General features: G+C 40.9%; 1 long non-coding RNA gene across 1 annotated transcript; it reads right to left on the reverse strand.

The window, feature by feature from the left end:
* Positions 1 to 18,961: 18,961 nt before the first annotated feature.
* On the reverse strand, positions 18,962 to 25,126 carry LOC140600303 (uncharacterized). The gene is made up of 2 exons (XR_012003566.1): positions 19,800 to 25,126; positions 18,962 to 19,204 (listed from the first exon to the last, which is right to left on the reverse strand). It is a non-coding gene; the product is annotated as an uncharacterized lncRNA (long non-coding RNA).
* Positions 25,127 to 26,517: the final 1,391 nt, after the last annotated feature.

Raw genomic sequence — 26,517 nt, forward strand, 5'->3', positions numbered from 1 at the left:
TGAGAGAGAGAGAGAGAGAGAGAGAGAGAGAGAGAGACCACATTCACATAACTTTTATTACAGTATATTGTTACAATTGTTCTATCTCATTATCCATTATTGCTGTTAATCTCCTACTGTGCCTAACTTATAAATTATGCTCTATCATAGGTGTGTATGTACAGGAAATATAGTGTATATATGGTTCAGTATTACCCATGGTTTTAGGCATCCACTGGCAGTCATAGGACATATCCCCACAGATAACCACAGATAAGGGGGTCTGCTGTAGTATGACTCTCTGAAATAGGAATAAAAAGTGGTAAGAAGAAAATTACTTACACAAATTGTCCTTGAGAAATATGACATAATCTTTAAGCATTTTATTTAACTAAAATGGAGTTCTTTCAGAATTGAGATTTTATAAAGCATCTTACTTGGTCTCACCAATTATTTGCTTTTATTATTGGTAGCAGATCCTTTGACGGGAAACCAACACTTCACTTGGCTTGTCATGGTAATTAGCTCTAATGTCATTAATGGGCCTTTGGAGTTCTTTCCTTGCTTAATAAAGAGCCATCATATTTAAATCAACTCATCTATTGTTCTGGTTATCTGTGGTTGCATAACAAACCACCCCAAAGCTCCTTGGCTTAAAACAATAATCCCTGTATTATCTCTCAAGGTTTCTGTGGGTCAGGAATTCAGGAAGAGCTCCACTAGGTAGTTCTGTCTTAAGGTATCTTGTGAAGTTGCAGGAGCTGGAAGACTGGGCATTGGTAGAGTGTGGGATGCCCGGACATCTCTCTTTCACCATCTAGATCTCCATGTGGTCTGTCCGCATGGGTTAGCTTGTGCTTCTTCATGGGATGGTGACCTCAGGGTAGTAATGCTTTTTACACGTGGCTCATGGCTCTAATTTGGGGCCCAACAAGCCTAAGAGAATCTGCGCCACGTTTTTTGTTTGTTTGTTTTTGTGGGAGGCAGAGGGAGACAGAGAGAGATGAGAATCTTAAGCAGGGTGTGGAGCCCAATATGGGGCTCAATGTCACAACCCTGAGATCATGACCTGAACCAAAATCTACAGTTGTATGCTTAACTGATTGAACCACCCAGGCATCTCTGCACCAACTTTTATGACCTAGGCTGGAAATTCATGTAATGTCACTTCTTCCATAATTTATTGGTCAAACAGTCATTAAGGTTTGGCCCAGTTTCAAAGAAAGAGGCCACAGAATCCACCTCTTCATGGGAGAAGGGTCAAGGAATTTGCAGAAAAGTTTTCTTTTCAATTCCTTGTGTTTTCTTCCCACTTTCATGATCCCCTTAAAATGTTTACAAACTAAAGATTACAGCTTTAAATGTTTCACTTGGGTCTTACGTCTTCTTCAGACAGATTAATTTTTGTGCTAGGTTCAAATATTTCCGGCTGTTCTGTTCTACTCTGTTTACTTCCTGTTTAGTTGACTTTTATTTCCTGTACTCTTTGTCAAAGTTGTAAACTTCCATTTTGGCGTGGGCACTGTGTTCTATTTCTGAATCTGCCAGTGGTCTTAAGCAACAGTATGCATACAGTAACTACAAGCGTAATACAGGAAGTGAAAATTAAAGTACTGTCTTAACTTAATATTGATAGACTTAAATACCCACTTTAAAGAAACATATATTTTAGTGGAGACCATTTTCCAAGATCTCAGACCTCGAAGAGTTGGTTCACTTTCTCAGTAGTGAACTGCTCTTGGCCATTGGTTGGATCATTGAGGATCCAGTCCTAAAGATCTTATTCTATAGCTAGAATTCTCTTTTAGGGACAGTTCTATATTTCTTAAACCATTCTGTGCAGCAAACAGGCTGCAAACAGGAACCTCAACAGGAACCTCAACTCAACTGGCTTGAACCAAACAGGAGTATTTATGGTCTTCCATGTAACAAGGAGTCTGAGGTGAGATGATTCCAACTCAGTAGCTAACCATGTCACTGAAAACTCAGACTACTTCTAAATCTTTCTGCTCTAACATCTTCAGCACATTGCTTTTATTTTTAATTCATGGTCTTAAAATGGCTTCTCTAGTTTACTTGTCACATGCAGACAAAGCAAAGTCCAGTGAATTCCTGGGTATCTCTTTTCATTAATGAAAAAAATGTATTCCAGAATCTCCCCAGCAAACTTCCCCTCCTGTATCAGTCAGAATTGTATCATTTGCCAATTCCTAAACCACTCTTTGGCTCAAGATTATCATGACTGAGTTAAAAACAAAATTGGCATTTGTAGCAGAGATTATCATGACTGAGTTAAAAACAAAATTGGCATTTTTTTTTGGCTTGATTAGCCAAACAAAATCAAGGCTCCATTAAAAAAGGGGCAAGAGGAGAAAGAATGATAGGCAGGGGGCCTTTTACTATTTGGATTTACAGTAATACAAAGGGAGACATTCCAGTCCCCTGGAGTTCTTAGATCATTGACTGGCACCACAATTAATATAGTTGCTCAAAGCAGAAACCTGCCAGGTCTATTTCCCTACCTCCCCAAATATCTTTTTTCCAAAGCCACTGCCTCAGATCAAGCACTTATCTTCTCTCCCTACCATTATTAAAACTATTTTTCTTAACAGTCACCTGTCTTTAATTTTATACTTCCCTTAATCCATCTTCCATATCATTGAGCTGCTGAGTTTTCTCTCATGGATTACCAAGGTATTCTCATTGGAGCTCAAGTGCTAAAAATGAAGTTAGATGCCACTTTCACTCTCTACTTCCTCCAACATGAGTTCATGTATATGGTGAGATTTGTTCTGTGGCTGCAGAAATATGAAAGTGTTCTGGTATAAGGAGGTTCAAGAGGCAGATGGGAAAGCCAGAACAGTAAAGGACGTGGGATGGCATCTGTCACAATCATCAGCCTGATGATGATTTAGAGTCACAGCAGAGGAGGGGTTTAGAGCCAAAAGATAACGGAACTGTATTCATGACAGATTCTGTGAGACTTTGGACATAGGCAGTTCTATCTGAGGCCTACGTGACGAACTGTGATACTATCTTGGACAGAAAGAGAGGTCTTCTGGGCTCAGCAAAGCAGGAGAAAAGACTCCACGCTCTATATTGTATTCTATCCCTCCTATTTCAGCTCTAATTATCTTATATTGGATTGGCAGGTCTGTGTCCCCACTAGCTGGAAGGTCTTTGATGCTCAGACATAATTTCTCCTCTGTATTCCAAGGGCCTAGCACAGGGTTTGGCAGATGGTAAGTACTTAATCATTGATTAATTCAATGTTTATTAAGTTTAATTTTCATTTATATAGATAGAACCCAACAAGAACCATTTAGCAAAATGATGAGACCTAAATCATATAACTTTTAAGGCAAATAATGTATTCAAAACATACCCAGTAGTCTTTTAAATTAATTAATTAATTAATTAATTAGAGACAGAGAGCATGAGAGAGAGAGTATGAGCAGAGGGGAGGGGCAGAGGGGGAAGCAGACTCCTGGCTGAGCAGGGACCCTGATATGGGACTTGATCCCAGGACTCCGGGATCATGACCTGAGTCAAAGGCAGATACTTAACTGACTGAGCCACCCAGGTGCCCTACCCAATAGTATTAAAGTATAATTTTATGATTTATAATATTATCTATCATTTTTAATAATAACTAATTACAGATAAATGTGTATATGTTTACTATAAAAATGGAAAAGTTCCATCCAATATCCAAAATTAGGTTTAAAACATTTTGAACTTCAATAGAGTTTTTGATAGTTGGCTGTAAATATTAGATGAAATATTTAGAATAATTAAATTATTAGATGAAAGTTATGCTTGTCTTCAATCTCAGTTGCTAGGTAACAAATATAAGACTTTCTTTTTCTTTTTTTTAAGATTTTATTTATTTATTCATGACAGAGAGAGAGGAAGAGACGTAGGCTTAGGGAGAAGTAGGCTCCCGATGTGAGACTTGATCCCCAGAACTGGGATCACACCCTGAGTCTAAGGCAGACGCTCAACCACTGAGCCACCCAGGCAACCCAATATAAGCCTTTCTTGTGCTGCAACTTAGAAAGTCCAACTTTCAGATCATAATCTATTTTCCTAACTTTCCCACTTCATGGTCACACAAAATCTGTCTTTTAACCTTATTAAGACCTTTAAACTTTGGAACAATCTCCAGTTTCCTAGGACATCCATTTTCTAGTCATCGTCCTTCCTTACACAGTTAGTATAAAAGGTATGTAGCAGATAAACAAACAAACAATATAACCAAACATACACACACATAAGACTATAACAATGCAGGAAAATATTAATAGTATAACATTGTTTTAAAAAGCCTACCAAATTTTATGTATGTATAGTATTCATGATGGTAGCTATATTAAATAAAGAAAAAAAGGGATCCCTGGGTGGCGCAGCGGTTTGGCGCCTGCCTTTGGCCCAGGGCGCGATCCTGGAGACCCGGGATCGAATCCCATATCAGGCTCCTGATGCATGGAGCCTGCTTCTCCCTCTGCCTGTGTCTCTGTGCCTCTCTCTCTCTCTGTGACTATCATAAGTAAATAAATAAAAATTAAAAAAAAAAAAAGAAAGCCCTTTGCTTTATAAAAAAAATAAATAAAATAAATAAAGAAATAAAGAAATAAAGAAAAAAAATATGTGAGGATATACTCCCAACCATTATTCTTGGATATTTTTTGCCCAGGGTTGGGGGTGAGGTCAATTTAATTGAGTCTCATTTTCTGCTTTAATTTTTTTGCCATGATTGAGTAATAGCAGAGAAATACATCGAAGTTTGCATATAAAAAAGTTCTGGACGGGAACACATACACACTGTGCATTGGTGACATTTGTCTTAGTGAGGTAGAATTACAGGTCATTTTTCTTTTCTCCAATCTTTCTTTTAAGTGTTTCAGATGTACTCATGAATAAATAAATAAAATCTTTTAAAAAATAGAATGTTTTAGATGTATGTTTTCAATGCTGTAGTTTTTAAGAAATATTTATTTATTTATTTATTTGCAAGAGATTGGGGAGGGAAGGGGCAGGGGGAGAGAGAGAGCAAGAATCTTAAGCAGACTCCCTGTTGAGTGAAGAGCTCCATGTGGGGCTCAAACTCACAATCCTGAGATCATGACCTGAGCTGAGACAGAGTCAGATGCTTAATGGACTGAGTCACCCAGGCACTCCTTGATGCTGTGATTTTAAAATAAAAACTTTTAGCAAAAATTAAGGACTTTGAATATTACTAAAGAATTTGTTAACTGATTGACTCAGCTTGCTTTTATGATAGTAATGCATGATTTTGGCATTTGTCATACTCTAATCACTATTATACCTCTCTGCAGGCATAATTATTTACGTACTTCTTTGCAGTCAAAGAGTTGAATCTTGTACCTTTATATACATATATATAAAGATATATATATAAAAGATTTATTTATTTATTCATGAGAGACAGAGACAGAGACAGAGAGAGAGAGGCAGAGACACAGGCAGAGGGAGAAGCAGGCTCCCCGCAGGGAACCCAATGTGGGACTCCATCTGGGGACTCCAGGATCACAACCTGACATGAAGGCAGGCACTCAACCCCCAGCCACCCAAGCGTCCCATCTCATGAATAAATAAATAAATCTTTTTATTTATTTATTTATTTAATTTTTAAATTTTTATTTATTTATGATAGTCACACAGAGAGAGAGAGAGGCAGAGACATAGGCAGAGGGAGAAGCAGGCTCCATGCACTGGGAGCCCAATGTGGGATTCGATCCTGGGTCTCCAGGATCGCGCCCTGGGCCAAAGGCAGGCGCCAAACTGCTGCGCCACCCAGGGATCCCCAATAAATCTTTTTTAAAAAAGATATTTACTGAGCATCTACAATACTCAGGGCACTGTACTAAACCTTAGAGAGAACAAATGATGAGTAAGACACTGTGCCTTTGGCATCCCTGGGTGGCTCAGCGGTTTAGTGCCTGCCTTTGGCCCGGGGACTCCTGGAGTCCTGGGATTGAGTCCCACATCGGGCTTCCTGCGTGGAGCCTGCTTCTCCCTCTGCCTGTGTCTCTGCCTCTCTCTCTCTCTGTGTGTCTCATAAATAAATAAAATGTTTTTAAAAAAAAAGACACCGTGCCTTTAATAAAACATGTTAAAGGACTTATTTTTACTTTTCCCATAGAGATGGTGATTTGAGAACTCTTAGGAAAGAATAAGAGTCTTAAAAGATATAAACCTACAGATGCTAAGCACTCTATATGTTAGTGTTTTTATTAGTGAGATTATGGCTGCAAGTTAGCTACACATATCTTTACGTTGTTTTATGTCTTAAATCACATTTGGAAATGAAATGTGGCAGGTGGGAAAAGACCAAACAAGAGTTTGGAAGTCTAGTTTCAAGTTTCAACTCACCAACTAACCAGCTTTCATGAATATGGGCAAAGTACTTAAATTTTCTGTGCCTCAATTTCTAAAAGATTCCTTCCAACCTTAAAATGTAATGGTCCTCTGTTGAGACATATCAGAAACGTAGGACTTCCATGATGGCTTTATTACCAGTTCTGAAAAATGTTAATTCTAAATCTGTGCAAGTAATTATATTGGATTTCATGTTTGTGAAACATCGGATATTACTACTGTTACAGAAACCAAGTTCATACACTGTGTCATACTTCCAGGCAGTGCTCTATGTGCAAAATTAGCATATATGACACCATCGGGCCTAAACAATACAAACATGGAGATTAAAGAGAGGTATTTTTTTAAAATGAGTGTTTTATGATTGCTTTTTAGCAATCATAACTACTTTAGTAGTTTTCACATACTAAAGATTTCATCTCTCTGGGTGTTCACAAGCCTTGTGTTTCAGTTCCTTAAATGAAAATAGGTGAGTGGGCAGGTTTCTCAGAGCTACAGTCCTTTTTTAGGGACTGTCCCTTGCCTGTAAAGTTTGCTTTAGAAATGGTGGTACATGGACTCCTGTTGGATCGGAAGGACTATAAGCAAAATTGGTGATGGCAGGATCTGGGTCTCCTGCCACACTCCAAGCTATTTATGATTTTTTTAAAGTTAATCTTCCAATTTCCATTTTCCTGCCAGCAATTCCTACTGTATCAGTACTTCTAGGGCTTTTCTTTGCCTCCTGGTTATCCTTCATTCCCTATCACCAGTTGGTCACCAAGGCCTGTAGCTTCTCTTTGTAAAGTCTCTTGATTGTTTTCCTTCCTCTTTATCTTTCCTTCTTTTCCACAGTCAATATTGTGGTCTGTTCAGGCTCACACTTGTTTCACAGCAAATACCTCTTCCTGAAGGCTTTCATGCTACCAGTCTAATTTCCTGAAATACTTGCTTTATCACGGCACTGTTTGGTTTAAGAACTAACAATTTTCTGGGCACCTGACTGGCTCAGTTGGTGGAACATGTGACTCTTCATCTTGGGGTTGTAAGTTCAAGCCCCTGCTTGGTGTAGTTTACTTAAAAAAAAAAAAAAAAAAAAAAAGAACTGCTATTCTCTCCACTGTCTACAAGATAAACCTAAACCACTCCTCCCAGCATTTCTAATTGTTCTGTTACCAAATTTACTCTTATTTCTCTGTTTCTCAACATATATTCATATTAGTTAATGTTATGTTAGCTGCTATAACAGAGACTCAAATGGTTCAGAAAAGACAAATTCATGTCTTAATTTAAAGAGCAGACTAAACAAGTCTGCTCCATGCAGTCACACAGATTCCTTCCGTCTTATTTCTCAATCATAACCTCTATGGAGGACATTGTCCTCAATAATAAATATGAACACAGACTCAGGACATCTTTTTAACCCATGAAAAGGCGTAAAAAGCAGGCTCACTATCTGAAAGTCTCTGACTAGGAATGGGCAAGCACATAGCACCTCTACTCAAGGGAAGTTGGGAGATACAGCACAGTTGAGCAATCACGTACCAAGCTACAGTTAATACAGAAAAAGAAGAGAAGTCAGCCAGCACTGTATGGCACACATCCTCTTGCTTCCATTGTCCCGGTCTCTCCAACACTCAGTTTTTCTCCCTTTCTCTCCTTCTCTTCTCTCCACTTATCCAAATAACATCTACCCTATTTAAGTATTATCTCCTGCTGAGTACTGCAGTCATATAAAAGAATGTTCCATTAGCAGAAAAAAGTGGAAATGATTCTAGGGCTCTTCAAAACTGATTTGTACATCCTAATCCTTGACCTTTATGAGGTATTTTCCCCCTGACTTTAGTCTTTTACACTTCTTAAATTCATGGAAGTGGATTTCAGAGATCTTAAATAATGTTCACTGAGTGCTAAGTAAACAGGGGAGGAGTAGAGATGGGAAGGGGGGAGTTGCCAACAGCACAGGTAAAACCACTCCTAATGGCTGAGTCCAACTACTGCAACTATCTGCCCTGACTTGAGAGTACTCTAACTGGGACTAGAGTGTAGTCTTAAAAAAAAAAAAAAAAAAAAAAAAAAAAAAAAAAAAAAATTTATTTTTAAGTAATCTCTACATCCAGTCTGGGGCTCAAACTCACAACTCTGAGATCAAGAGTCATGTGCTCCACCAACTGAACCAGCCAGATGCCCTGAGTGGAATCTTGATAAGGCTTTATTTCTTGTAAAATAACCTTGTTGCCTAAATTGATGTAAAATATCTACATAAACTGTGCAACAGAGAGAAAGTAACACAGACAAAAGGGGTATCAAAGAGAAGCAATTTGGCAATGTTCATCAGAATTATTTGACGGAGACATTGAATCTGATAAACAGGCTCATTCTGGTTATGAGAGGAGGGTAAAAATAATTGCTTCTATATGCTGAAGTATTTAGGGAGAAGTCTACTGGTGTTGGCAATTGATTTCATTAAAAAAATAAGATAGATAAGTGGTGGAAAGAGGGATAGAAAAATTGCTAGACAGCAAGTGTAGTGAAATATTAACGGTAGAATCTAGTGCGTGAGTGATGAGATGGTCCTTGCAAAATTCTTTCAACCCTGCTGCATGTTGAAAATTTTTATAAAAGAGGAAAAAACCCTGCTAACATTTTAAAAACACTTTCCCTGCGTCAGATACTTTATAGTGATGATGCCATTTCATCCTCAGGACAAGTCTGTGAGACAGGCACTGTATTGTTATTATCTTCATTTTATAGATGAGCAAACAGGCACAGAGAGGTTAAGTGACTTGTCCAATATCCCACCTTTACAACTTGGCCAAGCTAAGATTTAAATCTGGGTCTGTGTTGTTTGTTAAGCCAGGCCCCTTAGTTATGTTCCAGGGATAAGTCAACAGACTTTTTTCATAGCCTCCATAAAATATTATTCAAGATTCTCTCACTCACTTTGCCTGACTCCTTTCCCATAAAGCAGTCTTCCTACTTCCTCTCAAACAACTTGTACCTGCCATAGGCCATAGGCCTATGTTGATGAACTACATGTCTGCTCACAAGAAAAGCCTCTGATCAAATTCTGGAGCTGTGCTTGGTTTTTAACTGGAAAACAGATGTCATCCAGGTGGGGTATTGTGTTTCCATATTAATCGTTAAATCAAGCCTCTCTCAGTTGTGATGTTCACTTGGAAGTGTAGGATGCCATTTTATTTTGGCCCTGTTGTCTGTTTGAACTTCTTGGTAGGCTACCATTAACCTGGGGCTCCTCTGTCTCCTCTAAATACTTTCCCTAACCTCACCTAACACTATCCATTGCTTTTCTGGCCTTCTATTATCACTTGAGTTTTAAGATTTACTTCTGTGTTAAATAGTTATTATAGTAGCAAGAATATACTCAGCAGAATTATTACAATTTTCAACTATTAATGGCATTTTTACTTTTGTTGGTGTCATAAAGTGATAGCAATAAAGTATACTGCCAACAATATGATCACAATTTGTATGGCCTTAAAACATAAATGTACCAAATGAACAGCTCTAAATATAAGGTTCTTGGGGCACCTGGGTGGCTCAGTCAGTTGGGTGTCTGCCTTCAGCTCAGGTCATTCTCTCAGGGTCCTGGGATCCAGTCCTACATTGGGCTCCCTGCTCAGGGGGAGCCTGCTTCTCCCTCTCCCTCTGCTGTTCTTCCTGCTTGTGCTCTCTGGCTCTCTCTCTCTCAAATAAATAAATAAAATATTTTTAAAAATACTAAATATAAAGGTTCATATGGGGTAAATTGGTCCCTTGCCATATGTTGGCTTCTTCATTAGACCACTGTAGTTGAGTATCATGGCTCTAGTGAAGAGCAAAGCTTGTCAGAGTGAGTTTTGAGGGACAGAATTCTTAAGGTAGTCAATAAAAAAACATGGACTCCAGAGCCCTTCCCCTACCTACTGAATCAGAATTTCTAAGATGGGGCTAAGGAATTTGCATTCCAAATAATTCCTCAAGTGATTCTTATGACCATCAAAATTTAAGAACCACTATTTCAAACCACTTGGGATATTTTGGAAATCTATAACCAAATTGTTGGTTGTCAAAATGATTTAGGGGCACTGTGACCATTTACTGTGGAGGTGGTTAGAGGCTACGTGCCCTTCTAGGGAAGTCTGGCACAGCCAAGATTTGGCCCCCATCCTTATGATTTCCCAATGTCTCACAGATATTCACATGCATGTAGGTGAAAAATCTATTATAATATAAGTCTGGAACACAATTTCATTTTACATATAAGCACAATATATTTCTCACATGGTTTTCAGATACAGTGAATTCTCCTAGGAATGCAATTACTATGTTAATCCAAAGATTGTTTAATTGAAAACCTTTTTGAAAGTTGTAAAATCACAATTTTGACAGCTCATCAATATAAAACATCAGCATCAGGCTGCATGTGTGGTGCTTGCATTTGCTATGTATAGGCAGAAACATTTGAAAACCTCATTAAGTCTTTAAATGTAGTCAAACCAAGGAGTGTAAAGAAAAACTCAATTTTCAGGGTGCCTAGGTGGCTCAGTTGGTTAAACAATTAGCTCTCTCTCTCTTTTTTAAAGGTTTTATTTATTTATCCATGAGACACAGAGAGAGGCAGAGACATAGGCAGAGAAGAAGAGAAGCAGGAGAAGCAGGCTCCTCGCAGGGAGCCCGATATGGGACTTGATCCCTAGACCAGGAGTATGCCCTGAGCCAAAGGCATATGCTCAACCACTAGCCACTCAGGCATTCCAACAACTGGCTCTTTTTTTTTTTTTTTTTTTTTTAAATAAAGAATCTAGAAAACTACCTGTCACAGAGTAAACACCTGGAATTTGTTTTTTTAAATCTTTATTTATTTACGATAGTCACACAGAGAGAGAGGCAAAGACACAGGCAGAGGGAGAAGCAGGCTCCATGCACCAGAAGCCCAGTGTGGGATTTGATCCCAGGTCTCCAGGATCACGCCCTGGGCCAAAGGCAGGCGCCAAACCGCTGCGCCGCCCAGAGATCCTGAACAACTAGCTCTTGATTTCAGTTCAGGTCATGATCTCAGCGTTGTTGGATGGAGCCTTGCATTGGACTCCACACTCAGCATGGAGTCTGCTTGTCCCTCTCCCTTTGTTCCTCTTCTTGCTCACTCTCTCAAATAAAGAAATAAAATCTTTGAAAAGAAAAAAACTCAGTTTTCTTTCTTTACTTTGATACTGCTATTAAACCCACAACTTCTGATATGAGATGTGGGATTTTTTTCACAAGCCAAATAATTCTGTGTTACGTCAGCTACGTGTCTCACAATGTAACTCAATTCTGACACTGAGAGAGCATCAGATTCCACAGATTTAAGGGCTCAGTCCCATAAGACTGTTCTGACTTCAGGTGATAAGTAGTAGGTCCCCCAGTTACCCATAACCTCTGTCTGACTTGGCTACATATCAGAAGTTCCCATGACCTCCTCCTTGGATTCAATTGTCTGCTAGAACAGCTCACAGAACCAAGGAAACATTTAGTTACATTTACCAGTTGATTATATAATAAAGGATGTGATAAAGGATACAGATGAATACCCAGATGAATAGATACACAGGGATAGAACTTCCATGCCCTCTCCAGGCAAGCTATTGTCCCAGAACCTCCATGTGTTTCCCAGCCTGGAAGCTCTCTGAACTCCATGATATTGGGATTTTATGGAGGCCTCATTACATAGGCATGATCAATTATCAACTCCATTTCCAGTCCCTTTTCCTTCTTTGGAGGGTGGGGCTGAATATTCCAAGCTTCTAATTGCAGCTAGTTCTGTTTGGTGACCATCCAGGAGCCAACCAGGAGCCCACAAGGAGTTGCCTCATTAGAACAAAAGACATTACTATTACCCAGGAAATTCCAAGAGATTTAGGAGCTCTGTGCCAGGAACTAGGGGCAGAGTTATATATACATATTTCCCATCATTTACATCAAACATATACATATTGAAGTATCTTTTTTATATATAAATGGCTTTTTATTTCTCCTCGATATTGCTGTTAGAGCATTGTTTTTATTTGTTTGAAGATACACATGTGAGGTAGATTATATCTATGTATTTCACTTCAGGATAGTAAAGGGGATGTTACAGATTTAACTTATAAAATAGTGGACACCAATCTGATAAGGTGAAGAATCATTGTCCTTGATACTAAAGAACATGTCAACACATAAAATCAGGAAGTTTTTGATTTTTTTAATGATGCAGCAATCAAGAAGTTACATCTCTCAAGAAAAAAATAAATCTGAGTAGTAAATGGATGTGTTCTAAGTCTATGATCCCAGAAGAATAAGAAGAGTGAGAGATAAAAAAATGAAATTGCTTTATAAGAAAAAAGATGTCTGTTATCAAACTGAAAAGATGTGTTTATAGCAAAGTTTTTTTTTTTTTTAAGATTTTATTTATTTGAGAGAGAAACAGACAGAGATCCCTTTGTAGGGATTATGACCTGAGCTGCAGGCAGATGCTCAACTGACTGAGCAACCCAGGTGTCCCTATAGCAAAGTTTCATAATAAAATCAACTACTGTGGTTCCCAAAAGACTCAGAAGAGCTATCTAAATGCAAGGTGGATGATATACAACACATAAAGACAGACATGATGGGATGCTTAATAACCCAGCCAGGCTCAGGCTCAAGGAACAAAGGTATTGAGCTCTAATCAGGATACTTCATTCAGCAAACATTGAACATCTGCTATATATGCCAGCCACCAGGAGAGTCCCTGCTTTCAAGGACTTTGTATTTTAGTAAGGGAACCAGGCACATGACCAGATAACTGTACTTCATTATAAGCAGGTATGATAGATAATATGGTGGTTTTTATGTTGCACAGATGTGACAAAAGGCTGAAAGGATATGACCACCAGTTGACCTTCAAGCTGGGCAATCAGACTCCTTCCCTCTTCCCTGTCTTGGAATATAAGTTCTACTCACCATTTCCACAGTAGGAGCCATTTCAAGGATTCAGCCTTAAAAGAGTAATGAGCTGTTGAGATCATCTGGACTCTGTATGTGACTGAACCCCATTAAGGTCTCAGTATAAACTTTTAAGAATCTGGCAAGTGGCATGGGGATCTACCTGTCTTGCAGCTGCCCAAGACAAACCTTGTATATAAGTTCTCTTGCTTCTTAAACCTGCAACTTACCAAGCTGGAGTGGTCTGCCTTTCTTCCATCTCTCCTTGCCCTCTGTGTACAGGGGCCAGTTTTGAATTTTCGCTCGGGGAACTACTGAAGTTGCTAATCAAAGACAAAGAAGGAACGCCCTTCTTCCCTATCTGGCTGAGGGAATCTATAAACCCCTCCTGTATATTGAATCTTAAAAGGATTAGTAGGAATGAAACCGGTGAAGAAGTGTTAGGAGGTGGAGAGAAGGGAGATAGATGGTGAGCAGGGTCTCAAGGAAAGGCTATGCAGGTTGTATGGCCCTTGTGGGTCAATAATCACAAATCTATTCAGATACTCTTAAAACCTGACGTATAACATACATAAAGTGTGCAAGTGTTTATACACACCAGTGTAGCTCAGTTTTTAATATATGTAACCCATGTATACATATACAAAGCCAGGGGATCCTGGGTGGTTCCGTTGATGGAGCATCAGACTCCTGGTTTCAGCTCAGGTCATAATCTCAGGGTTGGGGTGGAGCTCTGACTTGGGCTCCGCACTCTGCATGGAGTCAGCTTGTTCCTCTCCCTCCCTTTGTGTGGGCATGAATGTATGGGTGGGTGCTCTCTAAAATAAGTAAATATATTTTTTGAAAAGCTATACAAAACCAGATTCTAGAGTGGTATTGAAAAACGAAGAAAGCCCAGTGTAAACTGAACTCAACTTTGATTTATAAAGAGGCGACTGGGCATTTTCAATGGAGAAGGGGGAAATGAGCAGTCAGGGATGTGGAAATTTATAAAAAATGGAAAGGGGCAAACACCTGCGTTTGTTATCCAGTATTTATTGAAGTTAGGCTCCTACCCTCCCATAAAGACTAGGAGACAGGTATCCTGTCTTTAAAGACTTTTATTTATTATTTATTTATTTGAAAGAGAGAGAGAGCACGAATGGGTTGGGAGCACAGGAGAAGGAGAAACCTACTCTCTGCTGAGCAGGGAGCCTGACATAGGGCTCTATCCCAGGACTCCGAGATCACGACCTGGGCCAAAGGCAGATGCTCAACCGACTGAGCCACCCAGGTGCCCCCAGGCATTCTGTCTTCAAGTGTTGGCTGGAACAAACAGTGAATTCTTTCCACAGTGTTGTGCTTTCCCAAGCAGCAACCTAAGGAAGGCTGAAGAAGTCATCATCCTGGACTTGAGTGGTTAGAAATTCTCCTAGAGTTTGATCAAGCCTCTTAGTATAAGGGTGGGAAAAGGGATCCCTGGGTGGCGCAGTGTTTTGGCACCTGCCTTTGGCCCAGGGCGCGATCCTGGAGACCCGGAATCGAGTCCCACATCGGGCTCCCGGTGCATGGAGCCTGCTTCTCCCTCTGCCTGTGTCTCTGCCTCTCTCTCTCTCTCTCTCTCTGTGACTATCATAAATAAATAAAAAAAATTAAAAAAAAAAGGGTGGGAAAAATAATTTGTGCTAAGAGATTGAAGTTGTTATAGGCCAAGACTGAGGATTTGTCAAAAAGAGGACTCAGAAAAGCCTGACAAGAGTTTGGTCAAGGAAAGAGTTTTTAGCACCCTTCACTCATATCAAGATATAAAACATTTCTAGCAACTCGGAAGGCTCCCTTGGGTCACTTCCTACTAATCCTTTTAAGATTCAATGTATAGGAGGGGTTTATAGATTCCCTCAGCCAGATAGGGAAGAAGGGCGTTCCTTCTTTGTCCTTGGTTAGCAACTTCAGTAGTTCCCCGAGTGAAAATTCAAAACTGGCCCCTGTACATTCCAAAGATACCCAACATTCTGCCCTCCATCACAAAAATTAGTTTTATCTTTTTTGAACTTGATACACAGACATACCTTGTTTTTCTTCACTTTATTGTACTTTTCAGATATTGTTTTTTGTTTTTTGTTTTTCAAATCAAAGGTTTGTGGCAACCCGGCATCAACAAGTCTATTGGCACTATTTTTCTAACAGTATTTGCTCACTTCATGTCTGTGTGTCACATTTTGGTAATTCTCACAATATTTCAAACTTTTTATTATTATCACGTTATGGTAATCTGTGATTTTTGAAAGTAAGCTTTATGACCAGTGTGGGGCTTGAATTCATGACCTCAAGATCAAGAGTCTCACACTCTATCAACTGAGCCAGCCAGGCACACTGCTTGCATGCCTCTCACTTCAAATCAAAAGGTAGAAATCATTAAGCTTATGAAGAAAGCATGTCAAAAGCCAAGTTTTAGTGGTCTGGATGGAAGATCAAATCAACCACAACATTCCCTTAAGCCAAACCTAATTCAGAGCAAGAGATTAGGGAAGTCTTTTCAATTCTTTGAAGGATGAGAGAGGTGAGGAAGTTACAGAAGAAAAGTTTGAAGCTAGTAAAGGTTAGTTCATGAAGTTGAAGGAAAGAACCAATCTCCACAATATAAAAATGCAAAGTGAAGCAGCAAGTGCTGATGTAGAAGCTGCAGCAAGTTTTCCAGAAGATCTATATAAGATCATTAATGACAGTTGCAACACTAAAGAATGGATTGTCAAAGTAGACAAAACAACCTTTTACTGGAAGGAGGTAAGAGTTGAAAAGCCAGAAAGAAGTCAATGTCTGGCTTCAAAGGACAGGCTGACTCTCTTAGGGGTTAATGCAGCTGGTGACTTTAGGTTGAAGCCAACCCTCATTTACCACTCCAAAAAATCCTAGGGCCTTTAAGAATTATGCTAAATATACTCTGTGCTCTATAAAAGGAACAAGGCCCAAATGACAGCATATCTGTTTCAAATACAATTTATTGACTATTTGGCCCACTATGAAGACTTACTCCTCAGGAAAAAGGTTTCTTCCAAAAATATTACTGTTCATCGACAATGCACCTGGTTACTCAAGCATGCTGATGGAGTGCACAATGACATTCATGTAGTTTTCATGTCCGCTAATACGACATCCATTCTACAGCCAACAGATCAAGGAGTCATTTTGACTTTAAAGTCTTATTATTTAAGAAACACACTTCATGATTTGGTTAGTGTTTTTGTAATATTTCACTCAACACTTGTTTTCTAGACCAAATACAGGGTTGGTATGAAGCAAAAAAAAATCTAATGGTTAAATTTCCCATTTCTGTTATTTCTTGAATCCTTTTTTTCAGTTATTTATTTAAGGAGATTAAAAAATCATTGCACTTTGGTAAAATCGTAAGTATATCTTATAAATGTAAAGTTGCAGATGCCAAATTAACATACAGAAATTTATTGTGTTTGTATATACTAATAACTAGGAGAAAAAGAAATTAATCCCATTTACTACTGCATCAAAAGAAATAAAATACCTAGGAATACATTTAACCGAGGAGGTGAAAGATCTGTATTCTGAAAATAAGACATTGTTAAAGAAATTAAAGATGACATAAATAGAAACATAGACCATGTTCATTAATCAGAAGAAGTAATATTGTTTAAATGTCTGTAACTACTCAAAGCAATCTATAGATTCAATATAATCCCTATCAAAATACCAGTAGTATTTTTCACAGAATTAGAATAAATAATTCTAAAACTTGTATGGATCTGCAGAAGACCCGAAATAGCCAAAGCAATATTGAGAAATAAGAATAAAGCTGGAAATATCACAATCCCAGATTTCAAACTACATTACAAAGCCATAGTAAGCAAGATAGATGGTACTGGCACAAAAACAGATCAATGGAACTGTTTTCTGATCTCAAAGGAGATCCTAGGGGTGAAAAAAAAACCCTCTTTATTTATAGGGTCAAAGGAGATCCTAGGGGTGAAAAAAAAACCCCTCTATATTTATAGGGTCAATTGATCTATGACAAAGGAGGGAAAAATATACAATGAATTTATAGGGTCAGGTGCAATTATAGGGTCAATTAATCTATGACAATGAAGGCAAGAATATACAATGAAGGAAAGACAGTCTCTTCAATAAATGGTTTGATAAAACTGGACAGCTACTTGAAAAAAAATGAAACTGAACCACATTCTTATACCATACAAACTCAAAGTGGATTAAAGACCTAAAGGTAAGACTTAAAATGAATCATAAATCTTCTAAAAGAAAACGTCTCTTGGGACACTGGCCTCAGCAATATTTTTCAGGATGTCTCCTCAGGTAAAAGAAACAAGCAAAAATAAACAATTGGGGCCACATCAAACTAAAATGCCTTTGCACAGCAAAGGAAACCATCAACAAAATGAAAAGGCAATCTATAGAATGGAAGAAAATATTTGCAAATGATATATCTGATAAGGGGTTAATAGCCAAAACATAAAAGGAACTCATACAACCAAAAAAAAAAAAAAAATCTGATTAAATAATGAGCGCAGGATCTGAACAGGTATTTTTCCAAAGCAGACATGCAGACGGCCAGTAGACACATGAAAAGATGCTCAACATCACTAATCATCAGGGAAATGCAAATCAAAACCACAATATTACCTCACACATGTCAGAATAGCTAGTCCCCCCTCCCCCCCCCAAAAAAACCCCAAAAAACAACTAACCAAGAAATAAGTGTTGGCAAGGATGCAGAGGGAAAGGAATGCTCAGGCACTATTAGTGGAAATGTAAACTGGTACATCCACTATGGAAAACAGTATGAAAGTTTCTCAAAAAATTTAGAAATATCATATGATCTAGTAATTCCTCTTCTGGGTATTTATCTGAAGATAACAAAACACTAATTTGAAAAGATACATGCATCTCTATATTTCCTGCAGCACTATGTACAATAGCCAAGATATGGAAGCAACTTAAGTGCCCAACAGTAGAGGAATGGACACAAGATGTAGTATAGACAATGGTGTATTACTGAGTCATTAAAAAAAAAAAATGAAATCTTGCCATTTGCAACATGGATGCATAGAAAGAGTATTATGCTAAGCAAAATAAGTCAGAAAAAGACAAACCCCATGATTTCACTTATACGTGTCTAAAAAGCAAGGCAAATGAACAAACAAAAGCAGAGACATATTGTAAATACAGAGACCAAACTTATGGTTGCCCGAGGGGAGGGGACTGTGGGGATGGGCCAAATAGGGAATGGGGATTAAGAGTTACAAACTTCCAGTTATAAAATAAATAAGCCATGAGGATGAAAAGTACAGCATAGGGAATACAGTTAGAAATACTGTGATAACTTGGTATGGTGGCAGATGGTAATTATACTTACAGCGAGCATTTTGTAACATATATAATTGTTGAATCACTATGTCGTACACCTGAAACTACTATGACATTGTGTGTCAATTATACTTCAATTTACATTTTTTTAAATAAAAAGATTTAAAAAATACATTTTGTAAGGCAACTGCTGCCACAGATAGTGATTCCCTTGATGGATATGGGCAAAGTAAATTGAAAAGCTTCTAGAAAGGATGAATCTCTAGATGCCATTAAGAATATTCATGATACATGGGGAGAGCTCAAAATATCAACATTAACATGAGTTTGGAAGAAGTTTATTCCAATCCTCATGGAAGAGTTTGAGAGGTTCAAGACATCAACGTAGGAAGGAACTGCAGATGTGGTGAAAATAGCAGAACTGGATGTGAAGCCTGAAGATGTAACTAAATGCTGCAGTCTCATGGTAGAACTCTAACGGATGAGGAGTTGCTTTTTAAGGATGAGCAAAGAAAGTAGTTTCTCGAGATGGATTCTACTCCTGATGAAGATGCCATGAAGACTGCTGAAGAACAACAAAAGATTAAGAATATAAAATAAACTTAGTTGATAAATCGGTGTCAGGGTTTGAGAAGACGGACTCCCAATTTTCAAAGTTCTACTGTGGGTAAAATGCTCTCAAACACCACTGCACGTTACAGAGAAATCATTCATGAAAGGAAGAGCCCATCAATGTGGCAAACTTCATTATTGTCTTATTTTTAGAAATTACCAGAGCCACCCCAACCTTCAACAACCACCCCTCTGATTAATCAGCAGCTCGTAACATCAAAGTACGATCCTCCACCAGCAAAAAGATTTCAACTTACTGAAAGTTCTCATGGTAGTATTCTTAGCAACAAAGCATTTTTAAAGTAAGGTATATACACTGGGTTTAAAAAAAAAAAAATTATTGGAGTTCAATTTGCCAACATATAGCCTAACACCCAGTGCTCATCCTGTCAAGTGCCCCCCTCAGTGCCTGTCACCCAGTCACCCCAACCCCCACCCACCTTACATTGTTTTTTTTAAAGATATAATGGTATTGCATATTTAATAAACTACAGAATAACACAAACATAACTTTGATGTGCACTGGGAAACTGAAAAATTTGACTCACTTTATTGCAGTATTTGCTTTATTGTGGTTGTCTGGAACCAAATCCATAGTATCTCCAAGGCACACTTATGAATGGAGTCATATGGTATGTACTCTTTTGTGTGTAGATTTTCATTTATAAGATTCATCCGTGTTGTTCTGTGGCAATAATACATTCCTTTTTATAACTGGAGAGAAATCCATGGTATGAATATAACAGTTTATGTATTCTGTTGTTGATGAACATTTGTTTTCATATTGCCGTGTAGAATAAAGATGCCTTCAATATTCTCACCCACGTTTTGATAAATAAAGTACTTATTTCTGTTAGGTATATATCTAAGAGTGGTACTCTTGGAACATACGATACTTATTATTTTAGGATTAGTAGGTACTACCAATTTTCCGAAGTTATTGTACCAATTTATATTCCCACAAAAAATTTAAGGGAATTCCATTTGTTTCACATTCTCACAAACACTTGGTATCGTCCTTTTAATTTTAGCCATTCTGATGAAGGTGTAGCAATATTTTATTATGATTTTTGTACACATTTCCCTTTTGACTGAGCACCGTTTTATACGCTTATTAGTCATTTGGTGATCCTCTTTTGTAAAGTGCCTTTCGGAGTTTTTTCCTTACTTAAAAAGTTATCTTTTTCTTACTGATTTTTAGAGTGAATGAGTAGATCAGCTGGGTCCTGGGGGAGGCAGATACCAATATGAAATGATCAATGCAAGGGATATATTCAGGGTAATACCTATGAAATATAATGGGGAGAGAGAGAAGGAATAGGCAGGAAGAGTCTTCAGATACAGTTCTGACACCTGTGAAAAGGGAAATGGAAAGAGAACTGGGTAGGAATAGAATCAGACTGGCATGCATGTCTAAGAAATTCTCAGCCAGCCCAATAAGGAGTTCTGACATGACTCCCCATAGAGAAGTCCTGTACTGGCTAGAAATAGCGAGCCTTTGTCCCACAACTGTGTTCATAATTGGATAGGTGCTTCCAAGGAAACGTGGCCTTCACTTGCAAGCTGAGGTAGAGCCTCTCTAGAAGGGAGCTCTGAGCAAAGTAACTTCACAGATGCCACAGAATTCTTTACCACATGTATTGTTGCCAAGTATCTTCTCCCAGTACATGGCCTGCCTTTTTATTCTTAGTGGTGTCTGTTAGTTAATTTTAATTAAGTCCAATTTATCTATCTTTTTGCCAGTTATTGCTTATTGTATGATGTTCAAAGTCCTTACCTTAAGGTCATGAAGGTATTCTATGTTTTCTTCTCAAAGTTTTATTATTTTGCTGTTCACATTTAGGTCTATGATCCATTTTAAGTAATATTTTGGGTATGGTGTAAGGTTGGCATCAGCTTTTATTATTTTCCAGATGACAGATTTGTCCCAGCACGAGTAAATGAAAAGGCCTCCTTTCCCCCCACATACCACAGTGAAGACTGTTATAAACAACAGACTGTACATGTATGGCTCTAGTTTCTAGATTTTCTAATCCAGACCATTATTCTATTTGTCTAAACTTGTACCAGTATCATACTGTCTTAATTTCTGTAGTTTTTTTTTAGAGATTTTATTTATTTATTCATGATAGACAGAGAAAGAGAGAGAGAAAGAGAGAGAGAGAGACAGAGACAGGCAGAGGGAGAAGCAGAAGCAGGCTCCATGCCCGGAGCCCGACACGGCACTTGATCCCGGGACTCCAGGATCACACCCTGGGCCAAAGGCAGGTGCTGAACTGCTGAGCCACCCAGGGATCCCCAATTTCCGTAGTTTTATAATAAATTTTGACATCTGGTAATGTACACTCTTCAGTTTTATTCTTCACTATTGGCTTGGCTAGTCCAGGACCTTGGAAATTTTATATAAATTTGAGAACCACCTTGTCCATTCCAACAACAGTATGCTGGGGTTTCAACTGGGTTTCATTGAGCCAATAGATTAATTTGGGGAAAACTGTCACTTAAACAATATTAAGTCTTTCAATCCATGTTCATGTTTCACTCCATGTTCTGCCTAGAAGGGAAAGTAAGAGTAAAGGCAGATGGGTAAGAAAACAGCGTGGCTTACGGAGCACGAGAAGCTACGGAGAAAGAAGTTCAATGTGGTGTTAAAGTGCAAGGCATGGAATACTGAAGGTTAGGCTGAAGAAAGAGGTCTGATGTGCATTCACAGAAGACTCAAGCAACAATGGATTTGAATAGGTTTGAACGGCTTTCAAAAGGAACGAAAGTGTAAGTGGGCAAAATAGGAGACCATTCCAGGAGTTTAGGTGAGATATGATGAAGATATCAAAATGGACAATGGCAATGAAGAAGAAATGGATTCATATTTTTTTATTGGTAAAATCTGCAGGACTTGGTGACTGGATGTTATGGGTTAAGTGGGAGAAGCTGAAAGTCAGATAGCTCCCAACTTCCTAACCTGTTGGTTAGACAGGAATGGTACAAGGAATATGGGGCTCCCAATAGAGGAGCATCTGGCACAGAGTAGCTATTTGTCAAACTAAACACTAACAACAACTGGGGCCCTTAAGGAAAAACATGTGCTATTCTTTTCTATAAACCTCAACAACTAGCGGCTTATCATCTCTACAGCGATAAACTCTTTAAGTCCCCCCTGGTCAAAAATCACTACTTACCTTTGTGGGTTTTAGTCCATCCATCACCTCATCTAACCTTTCTTTTTTTAAAAATTAAACGTATCCCGTACAACTAAAATATTTTCACATTTTTCAGATGTGGACTCAAATCTTTCAAAAGGAGGTTCAGCTTACTTTAAAAAACAGTGAGAGGGACAGCCCAGGTGGCTCAGCGGTTTAGTGTCACCTACAGCCCAGGGCGTGATCCTGGAGACCCAGGATCAAGTCCCACGTCGGGCTCCCTGCATGGAGCCTGCTTCTCCCTCCCTCTGCCTCTCTCTCTCTCTCTCTCTGGGTCTCTCATGAATAAATAAAATCTTAAAAAGACAAACAAAACACAACAGTGAGGGAGTTGCTTGAGTGGCTCAGTTGGTTACGCATCTGACTCTTGGTTTTGGCTCAAGTCATGGTCCCAGGTTGGTGAGACTGAGCTCCAAGTCAGGTTCAGAGCTCAGCAGAGAGTCTGCTTCTCTTACTCTCTCTCCCTCGCCCCTGGCTTGTGCTTCCTCTCTTTCTAAAATAAATACATACATAAATAAATAAATCTTTAAAAAAGAAAATAAAATAAAGGGGCGCCTGGGTGGCTCAGCTGGTTGGGCTTCTGACTCGTAGTTTTGGCTAAGGTCGTGATCTCCGGGTCATGGGATCGAGCGTGGAGTCTGCTTGGGGTTCTCTCTCTACTTCCCCTCTGCTTGCCCTGCCCCTGGCCTCGCTGGCACTCATGTATGTATACTCTCCCTCAATAAATAAATAAAATCTTAAAAATAAATAGTGAAAGGGTTTAAAAAAAAAAAAAAACCTTAAAGAGGTGAGATAGGGGCACCTGAGTGGTTCAGTGGGTTAAGCATCTGCCTTTGGCTCAGGTCATGATCCCCCGGTCCTGGGATGGAGCCCAGCATTGGGCTCCCAGCTCAGTGGGGAGGCTGCTTCTCCCTCTCCCTCTGCCCCTCCCCGTGTTCATGCTCTCTTGGCCACTCTCTCCTTCTCTATTTTATAAATAAAATAAGGTGAAATAATAATGCCAATAGCTTAGTTATGTGGCAAAAATAGCCCTGGAAGTAAATACAAATATGCTGTTCTATGAGTGAGATTTAAATAAGTCCGAGTCTTTGACAAACAGAAGATAAAACTTAATTGGTTCAAAATTCTGTAGTTTCACTAAATCTCTTTAGATGCAACTTGTGATTTTATAGATTGGAGTGGTTTTAGAACAGGTCTGCAGTCTGCAGCTAGGATGGATGGTTTGCTCCAGCACTCTGAACAAACGTTATCCCCTATTAAGTTCAAGAGCTACCTAAGACCAATCAGTTTCTGGAGGTGAAATATAAACAAATGCACACGAAATATTTTCTGTTCCTATTTGTCGTTCACCTTCCTCGTGTTTTTTTTTTTTTAAGATTCTATTTATTTATTCATGAGAGACACAGAGAGAGAGGCAGAGACACAGGCAGAGGGAGAAGCAGGCTCAGTGCAGGGAGCCCGACGCAGGACTCAATCCCGGGACCAAGGGCCCAAGCCCTGAGCCAAAGGCAGATGCTCAACCACTGAGCCACCCAGGCTTCCCTTCCTCGTGGATTCTTAAGTATCTCTGCTCGGTTCTCCCTTACAGCTTTGATATTGGGGGTTGAATGGGTCTAAAACATTAAATTAAAAAGGTAAATCAAAAATTTTCCCTGGCACCGAAAAAGACAAGAAACTTCATCTTCTTTTCTTTCTTAGAAAAATCGAAATTGTAAACGACTTCTTTCTTTGGGATGTGTGCACACCTTTTAAAAAGCTACATAAGGGGTGCCTGGGTGGCTCGATTGGTTGAGTGACTTGCCTTCCTTCCTGATTTCAGGGTCCTGCTCAGAGGGGAGCTTGCCCCTCCCTCTCCCTTTGCCCCTGCTCGCGCTCTCGCTCCCTCACTCTCAAATAAATAAAATCTTAGGGGAGGGGAAGCTAAATAAGTCTCTTAACAATTTTGAATCCGCACCCCCCCACCCACAACCATGGTCTTTCATAGAGGGTCTTGAAGTTCCCTTCTTTGAAATGCAAGTATCAAGGAGGAGGGCACCACACCACCCAGTCTTCATAGGAATTTAAACCTCAGCTTTTGGCTTCCAGATGTAACTTCGTATTATTTTTTCTTTTGGATAAAGACAGCAGGTGCCGTCGTGGATTTTATCTGCCTGGCTCCCTAAACAAATGAGACTTGTTTCGTTTTGGTTTTTTATAATCTCGTCAGTGCATCACTGGCATGTTTCCATGCTCATTCGATAACACGGTCTCAGTGTTTTCCACGTTTCGTGGAGGGTTTTTATATTAGGAGGTTTTTGTTTGTTTTTTTATAATTTCCCCGAACTGGGTCCTCCAGTTTCTGCATTTGTACAGCCGGCTGGCGATCCGCATTCCCTCTCCACAGTTGTTCTGGGCAGCAAGGCAGAGTGGAGAGAACATGGATTTAAACTGTGCTTTTCTTTTCTTTTTTTTTTTTTTGCTAGAATTTCACTTCTCTGAAATATTACCTTTTTTTTTTTTTTTTCCTCTGACGGATTACTTAACTTCTCTGAACCCCTATTACATCATCTACAAAATCGGAATAACACGTCTAAACATGAGGTAGCTGGACACACAGGAGGTGTAACGAAGTTATCACGGATAACTCAGCACACTCGACTTTCGTCCCCCTGCCGACCCCTTTCCCCGTGGGAGTCTATCCCCGTCCCCACCCCCTTCCCCGTGGGAATCTATCCCCCTCCCCCTTCCCCGTGGGAATCTATCGCCCTCCCCCTCCCCTTTCCCCGTGGGAGTCTATCCCCCTCCCCCCTTCCCCGTGGGAGTCTATCCCCTCCCCACCCCCTTCCCCGTGGGAGTCTATCCCCCTCCCCCCTTCCCCGTGGGAGTCTATCCCCTCCCCACCCCCTTCCCCGTGGGAGTCTATCCCCCTCCCCCCTTCCCCGTGGGAGTCTATCCCCTCCCCACCCCCTTCCCCGTGGGAGTCTATCCCCCTCCCCCCTTCCCCGTGGGAGTCTATCCCCTCCCCACCCCCTTCCCCGTGGGAGTCTATCCCCTTCCCCGTGGGAGTCTATCCCCTCCCCACCCCCTTCCCCGTGGGAGTCTATCCCCTCCCCACCCCCTTCCCCGTGGGAGTCTATCCCCCTCCCCCCTTCCCCGTGGGAGTCTATCCCCTCCCCACCCCCTTCCCCGTGGGAGTCTATCCCCTCCCCACCCCCTTCCCCGTGGGAGTCTATCCCCTCCCCACCCCCTTCCCCGTGGGAGTCTATCCGTCAGATCCCGGACGGCGTCTCCTTCACCAAGCACAGCGCGTACGAGGCACCCAACTCGCAGGGCGGCTCTTCCAGAGCCTCAAGAGCTGCCGCAGGTGAAGCAGACAGAACCTCCGCCGGCGGAGGCAGAATGGGGGCGGGGGGCGATCCGGCGGCGGGGGTCCCCAAATGCAAATCTGCGCATCACAGAAGAACAGAGGCGACGCCGCGGCTTCCGCACTTCCCCGCCAGGGCTCACCGGGACGTCCGCGCGGCGCGGGGGCGGAGATTTGCATGTACGAAATTGGGAAGAGGGGGAACCACCCATTGAAAACCCCGGCCCGCCGCCCCCCCCCCCCCCCCCGCCTCGCGCCCGCTCTCCTCCCTCCCCGCGCCCCCCCGCGCCGCCGCCCCGGGAGAGCCGCCCCCCCCGCCGCCCGGCCCGCCCCCCCGCTCCCAGCGGCCGGCCCCCCGGCACGTCAGCGCACCCTCCCACCCGCTCCTGAACTTTAAGCCACGCGCCTCCGAACCACCTGGAGGAGGGGGATTTCTCCGCAGCCGGCGGCTTTCGCACGCTCGGGACCGTCACCGCCCGGCTCCCGGCGTCCCCCGCGCTCCCGAAGCTCCCGCCTCCCCCCGCGGCCCCGACCCAGTCGCGGAGCCCCCCGGGCCGCAGGGGGCGGGGCGGGGCGCGCGGAGGGGGCGGGGCGTGCGCGCGGCGGGCGGGCGGGGGGGCCGGGGGGGCCTACGTCAGTCGCGGGAAATTCCCCTCCCGCCGGGCGGCCTCAGCCTCCGGGCCGCGGCGGGCGCTCGGCTGTCGCGGCGCTCCGCCCCCTGCG

Source organism: Canis lupus, chromosome 11 (assembly GCF_048164855.1).
Source record: "Canis lupus baileyi chromosome 11, mCanLup2.hap1, whole genome shotgun sequence".
NCBI classification, from domain to species: domain Eukaryota; kingdom Metazoa; phylum Chordata; class Mammalia; order Carnivora; family Canidae; genus Canis; species Canis lupus.